Genomic DNA, 6733 nt, shown 5'->3' with positions numbered 1-6733 from the left:
TACTTGTAGTTTCAGAGCTGCTAGGGGTGGGTGTAGTGGCAGTGGTGTGTGTAGAGCTACTAGTGGTGTGTGGAATGTTGGTACTTGTAGTTTCAGAGCTGCTAGTGGTGGGTATGGAGGTGGTGCTGGTGGGTGTAGAGATGGTGCTGGATGTAGAGCTACTATCGGTTGTTGCAGAGCTGCTAGTGGTGTGCGCAGTGCTGGTGCTTGTTGGTATGGGAGTGCTAGTGGTGGGTGTAGAGCTGCCACTGGTGGGTGTTGAGCGGCTACTGGTGATTATGGAGCTGGTGCTGGTGGGTGTAGATGCGCTACTGGTGGGTGTAGAGCTGCTACTTGTAGGCGTTGAAGCGCTACTGGTTGTTAGTGTAGAGGTGGCACTGGTTGTGGAGCCAGTAGTGGTGGGTGTAGGGCTGCTACTTGTAGTTTCAGAGCTGCTAGGGGTGGGTGTAGTGGCAGTGGTGTGTGTAGAGCTACTAGTGGTGTGTGGAGTGTTGGTACTTGTAGTTTCAGAGCTGCTAGTGGTGGGTATGGAGGTGGTGCTGGTGGGTGTAGATATGCTACTGGTGGGTGTAGAGCTACTACCGGTTGTTGCAGAGGTGCTAGTGGTGTGCACAGAGCTGGTACTTGTTGGTGTGGGAGTGCTACTGGAGGTTGCAGAGCCGCTGCTGGTGGGTGTTGAGCTGCTAGTGGTTGTTATTGGAGAGGTGGCGCTGGATGTAGAGCTACTACTGGTGGGTGTAGAGGTGCTACTTGCAGTTTCAGAGCTGCTAGTGGTGGGTATGGAGGTGGTGCTGGTGGGTGTAGAGATGGTGCTGGATGTAGAGCTACTATCGGTTGTTGCAGAGCTGCTAGTGGTGTGCGCAGTGCTGGTACTTGTTGGTATGAGAGTGCTAGTGGTGGGTGTAGAGCTGCCACTGGTGGGTGTGGAGCGGCTAGTGGTGATTATGGAGCTGCTGCTGGTGGGTGTAGATGCGCTACTGGTGGGTGTAGAGCTGCTACTTGTAGGCGTTGAAGTGCCACTGGTTGTTAGTGTAGAGGTGGCACTGGTTGTGGAGCCAGTAGTGGTGGGTGCAGGGCTGCTACTTGTAGTTTCAGAGCTGCTAGCGGTGGGTGTAGTGGCAGTGGTGTGTGTAGAGCTACTAGTGGTGTGTGGAGTGTTGGTACTTGTAGTTTCAGAGCTGCTAGTGGTGGGTATGGAGGTGGTGCTGGTGGGTGTAGATGTGCTACTGGTGGGTGTAGAGCTACTACTTGTAGGAGTTGAACTGCTAGTGGATGTTATTGGAGAGGTGGCGCTGGATGTAGAGCTACTACTGGTGGGTGTAGAGGTGCTACTTGCAGTTTCAGAGCTGCTAGTGGTGGGTATGGAGGTGGTGCTGGTGGGCGTAGATATGCTACTGGTGGGTGTAGAGCTACTACCGGTTGTTGCAGAGCTGCTGGTGGTGTGCACAGAGCTGGTAACTGTTGGTGTGGGGGTGCTAGTGGTGGGTGTAGAGCTGCCACTGGTGGGTGTTGAGCGGCTAGTGGTGATTATGGAGCTGCTGCTGGTGGGTATAGATGTGCTGCTGGTGGGTGTAGATGTGCTACTGGTGGGTGTAGAGTATCTACTTGTAGGTGTTGAACTGCTAGTGGTTGTTATTGTTGAGGTGGCGCTGGATGTAGAGCTACTACTTATAGGCGTTGAAGTGCCACTGGTTGTTAGTGTAGAGGTGGCACTGGTTGTGGAGCCAGTAGTGGTGGGTGTAGGGCTGCTACTTGTAGTTTCAGAGCTGCTAGCGGTGGGTGTAGTGGCAGTGGTGTGTGTAGAGCTACTAGTGGTGTGTGGAGTGTTGGTATTTGTAGTTTCAGAGCTGCTAGTGGTGGGTATGGAGGTGGTGCTGGTGGGTGTAGATATGCTACTGGTGGGTGTAGAGCTACTACCGGTTGTTGCAGAGGTGCTAGTGGTGTGCACAGAGCTGGTACTTGTTGGTGTGGGAGTGCTACTGGAGGTTGCAGAGCTGCCACTGGTGGGTGTTGAGCTGCTCGTGGTGATTATGGAGCTGCTGCTGGTGGGTGTAGAGCTGCTCCTTGTAGGCGTTGAACTGCTCGTGGTTGTTATTGGAGAGGTGGCGCTGGATGTAGAGCTACTACTTGTAGGCGTTGAAGTGCCACTGGTTGTTAGTGTAGAGGTGGCACTGGTTGTAGAGCCTGTAGTGGTGGGTGTAGGGCTGCTACTTGTAGTTTCAGAGCTGCTAGGGGTGGGTGTAGTGGCAGTGGTGTGTGTAGAGCTACTAGTGGTGTGTGGAATGTTGGTACTTGTAGTTTCAGAGCTGCTAGTGGTGGGTATGGAGGTGGTGCTGGTGGGTGTAGATGTGCTACTGGTGGGTGTAGAGCTACTACTTGTAGGCGTTGAACTGCTAGTGGATGTTATTGGAGAGGTGGTGCTGGATGTAGAGCTACTACTGGTGGGTGTAGAGGTGCTACTTGCAGTTTCAGAGCTGCTAGTGGTGGGTATGGAGGTGGTGCTGGTGGGTGTAGAGATGGTGCTGGATGTAGAGCTACTACCGGTTGTTGCAGAGCTGCTAGTGGTGTGCACAGAGCTGGTGCTTGTTGGTATGGGAGTGCTAGTGGTGGGTGTAGAGCTGCCACTGGTGGGTGTTGAGCGGCTAGTGGTGATTATGGAGCTGCTGCTGGTGGGTGTAGATGCGCTACTGGTGGGTGTAGAGCTGCTACTTGTAGGCGTTGAAGCGCTACTGGTTGTTAGTGTAGAGGTGGCACTGGTTGTAGAGCCAGTAGTGGTGGGTGTAGGGCTGCTACTTGTAGTTTCAGAGCTGCTAGCGGTGGGTGTAGTGGCAGTGGTGTGTGTAGAGCTACTAGTGGTGTGTGGAGTGTTGGTACTTGTAGTTTCAGAGCTGCTAGTGGTGGGTATGGAGGTGGTGCTGGTGGGTGTAGATATGCTACTGGTGGGTGTAGAGCTACTACCGGTTGTTGCAGAGGTGCTAGTGGTGTGCACAGAGCTGGTACTTGTTGGTGTGGGAGTGCTACTGGAGGTTGCAGAGCCGCTGCTGGTGGGTGTTGAGCTGCTAGTGGTTGTTATTGGAGAGGTGGCGCTGGATGTAGAGCTACTACTGGTGGGTGTAGAGGTGCTACTTGCAGTTTCAGAGCTGCTAGTGGTGGGTATGGAGGTGGTGCTGGTGGGTGTAGAGATGGTGCTGGATGTAGAGCTACTACCGGTTGTTGCAGAGGTGCTAGTGGTGTGCATAGAGCTGGTGCTTGTTGGTATGGGAGTGCTAGTGGTGGGTGTAGAGCTGCCACTGGTGGGTGTGGAGCGGCTAGTGGTGATTATGGAGCTGCTGCTGGTGGGTGTAGATGCGCTACTGGTGGGGGTAGAGCTGCTACTTGTAGGCGTTGAAGCGCTACTGGTTGTTAGTGTAGAGGTGGCACTGGTTGTAGAGCCAGTAGTGGTGGGTGTAGGGCGGCTACTTGTAGTTTCAGAGCTGCTAGGGGTGGGTGTAGTGGCAGTGGTGTGTGTAGAGCTACTAGTGGTGTGTGGAGTGTTGGTACTTGTAGTTTCAGAGCTGCTAGTGGTGGGTATGGAGGTGGTGCTGGTGGGTGTAGATATGCTACTGGTGGGTGTAGAGCTACTACCGGTTGTTGCAGAGGTGCTAGTGGTGTGCACAGAGCTGGTACTTGTTGGTGTGGGAGTGCTACTGGAGGTTGCAGAGCCGCTGCTGGTGGGTGTTGAGCTGCTAGTGGTTGTTATTGGAGAGGTGGCGCTGGATGTAGAGCTACTACTGGTGGGTGTAGACGTGCTACTTGCAGTTTCAGAGCTGCTAGTGGTGGGTATGGAGTTGGTGCTGGTGGGTGTAGAGATGGTGCTGGATGTAGAGCTACTATCGGTTGTTGCAGAGCTGCTAGTGCTGTGCGCAGTGCTGGTACTTGTTGGTATGGGAGTGCTAGTGGTGGGTGTAGAGCTGCCACTGGTGGGTGTGGAGCGGCTAGTGGTGATTATGGAGCTGCTGCTGGTGGGTGTAGATGCGCTACTGGTGGGTGTAGAGCTGCTACTTGTAGGCGTTGAAGTGCCACTGGTTGTTAGTGTAGAGGTGGCACTGGTTGTGGAGCCAGTAGTGGTGGGTGCAGGGCTGCTACTTGTAGTTTCAGAGCTGCTAGCGGTGGGTGTAGTGGCAGTGGTGTGTGTAGAGCTACTAGTGGTGTGTGGAGTGTTGGTACTTGTAGTTTCAGAGCCGCTAGTGGTGGGTATGGAGGTGGTGGTGGTGGGTGTAGATATGCTACTGGTGGGTGTAGAGCTACTACTTGTAGGAGTTGAACTGCTAGTGGTTGTTATTGGAGAGGTGGCGCTGGATGTGGAGCTACTACTGGTGGGTGTAGAGGTGCTACTTGCAGTTTCAGAGCTGCTAGTGGTGGGTATGGAGGTGGTGCTGGTGGGTGTAGAGATGGTGCTGGATGTAGAGCTACTACCGGTTGTTGCAGAGCTGCTAGTGGTGTGCACAGAGCTGGTGCTTGTTGGTATGGGAGTGCTAGTGGTGGGTGTAGAGCTGCCACTGGTGGGTGTGGAGCGGCTAGTGGTGATTATGGAGCTGCTGCTGGTGGGTGTAGATGCGCTACTGGTGGGTGTAGAGCTGCTACTTGTAGGCGTTGAAGTGCCACTGGTTGTTAGTGTAGAGGTGGCACTGGTTGTGGAGCCAGTAGTGGTGGGTGTAGGGCTGCTACTTGTAGTTTCAGAGCTGCTAGCGGTGGATGTTGTGGCAGTGGTGTGTGTAGAGCTACTAGTGGTGTGTGGAGTGTTGGTACTTGTAGTTTCAGAGCTGCTAGTGGTGGGTATGGAGGTGGTGCTGGTGGGTGTAGATATGCTACTGGTGGGTGTAGAGCTACTACCGGTTGTTGCAGAGGTGCTAGTGGTGTGCACAGAGCTGGTACTTGTTGCTGTGGGGGTGCTACTGGAGGTTGCAGAGCTGCCACTGGTGGGTGTTGAGCTGCTGGTGGTGATTATGGAGCTGCTGCTGGTGGGTGTAGATGCGCTACTGGTGGGTGTAGAGCTGCTCCTTGTAGGCGTTGAACTGCTCGTGGTTGTTATTGGAGAGGTGGCGCTGGATGTAGAGCTACTACTTGTAGGCGTTGAAGTGCCACTGGTTGTTAGTGTAGAGGTGGCACTGGTTGTAGAGCCAGTAGTGGTGGGTGTAGGGCTGCTACTTGTAGTTTCAGAGCTGCTAGTGGTGGGTGTAGTGGCAGTGGTGTGTGTAGAGCTACTAGTGGTGTGTGGAATGTTGGTACTTGTAGTTTCAGAGCTGCTAGTGGTGGGTATGGAGGTGGTGCTGGTGGGTGTAGATATGCTAATGGTGGGTGTAGTGCTACTACCGGTTGTTGCAGAGGTGCTAGTGGTGCGCACAGAGCTGGTACTTGTTGGTGTGGGAGTGCTACTGGAGGTTGCAGAGCCGCTGCTGGTGGGTGTTGAGCTGCTAGTGGTGATTATGGAGCTGCTGCTGGTGGGTGTAGATGCGCTACTGGTGGGTGTAGAGCTGCTCCTTGTAGGCGTTGAACTGCTCGTGGTTGTTATTGGAGAGGTGGCGCTGGATGTAGAGCTACTACTTGTAGGCGTTGAAGTGCCACTGGTTGTTAGTGTAGAGGTGGCACTGGTTGTAGAGCCAGTAGTGGTGGGTGTAGGGCTGCTACTTGTAGTTTCAGAGCTGCTAGTGGTGGGTGTAGTGGCAGTGGTGTGTGTAGAGCTACTAGTGGTGTGTGGAATGTTGGTACTTGTAGTTTCAGAGCTGCTAGTGGTGGGTATGGAGGTGGTGCTGGTGGGTGTAGATATGCTACTGGTGGGTGTAGAGCTACTACCGGTTGTTGCAGAGGTGCTAGTGGTGCGCACAGAGCTGGTACTTGTTGGTGTGGGAGTGCTACTGGAGGTTGCAGAGCCGCTGCTGGTGGGTGTTGAGCTGCTAGTGGTGATTATGGAGCTGCTGCTGGTGGGTGTAGATGCGCTACTGGTGGGTGTAGAGCTGCTACTTGTAGGCGTTGAACTGCTCATGGTTGTTATTGGAGAGGTGGCGCTGGATGTAGAGCTACTACTGGTGGGTGTAGAGGTGCTACTTGCAGTTTCAGAGCTGCTAGTGGTGGGTATGGAGGTGGTGCTGGTGGGTGTAGAGATGGTGCTGGATGTAGAGCTACTACCGGTTGTTGCAGAGCTGCTAGTCGTGTGCGCAGTGCTGGTACTTGTTGGTATGAGAGTGCTAGTGGTGGGTGTAGAGCTGCCACTGGTGGGTGTTGAGCGGCTAGTGGTGATTATGGAGCTGCTGCTGGTGGGTGTAGATGAGCTACTGGTGGGTGTAGAGCTGCTACTTGTAGGCGTTGAAGCGCTACTGGTTGTTAGTGTAGAGGTGGCACTGGTTGTAGAGCCAGTAGTGGTGGGTGTAGGGCTGCTACTTGTAGTTTCAGAGCTGCTAGCGGTGGGTGTAGTGGCAGTGGTGTGTGTAGAGCTACTAGTGGTGTGTGGAGTGTTGGCACTTGTAGTTTCAGAGCTGCTAGTGGTGGGTATGGAGGTGGTGCTGGTGGGTGTAGATATGCTACTGGTGGGTGTAGAGCTACTACCGGTTGTTGCAGAGGTGCTAGTGGTGTGCACAGAGCTGGTACTTGTTGGTGTGGGAGTGCTACTGGAGGTTGCAGAGCCGCTGCTGGTGGGTGTTGAGCTGCTAGTGGTTGTTATTGGAGAGGTGGCGCTGGATGTAGAGCTACTACTGGT

This window comes from Corvus hawaiiensis, unplaced genomic scaffold (genome assembly GCF_020740725.1).
Source record: "Corvus hawaiiensis isolate bCorHaw1 unplaced genomic scaffold, bCorHaw1.pri.cur scaffold_172_ctg1, whole genome shotgun sequence".
NCBI lineage: Eukaryota > Metazoa > Chordata > Aves > Passeriformes > Corvidae > Corvus > Corvus hawaiiensis.
Note: the sequence above shows the minus strand (reverse complement) of the source record.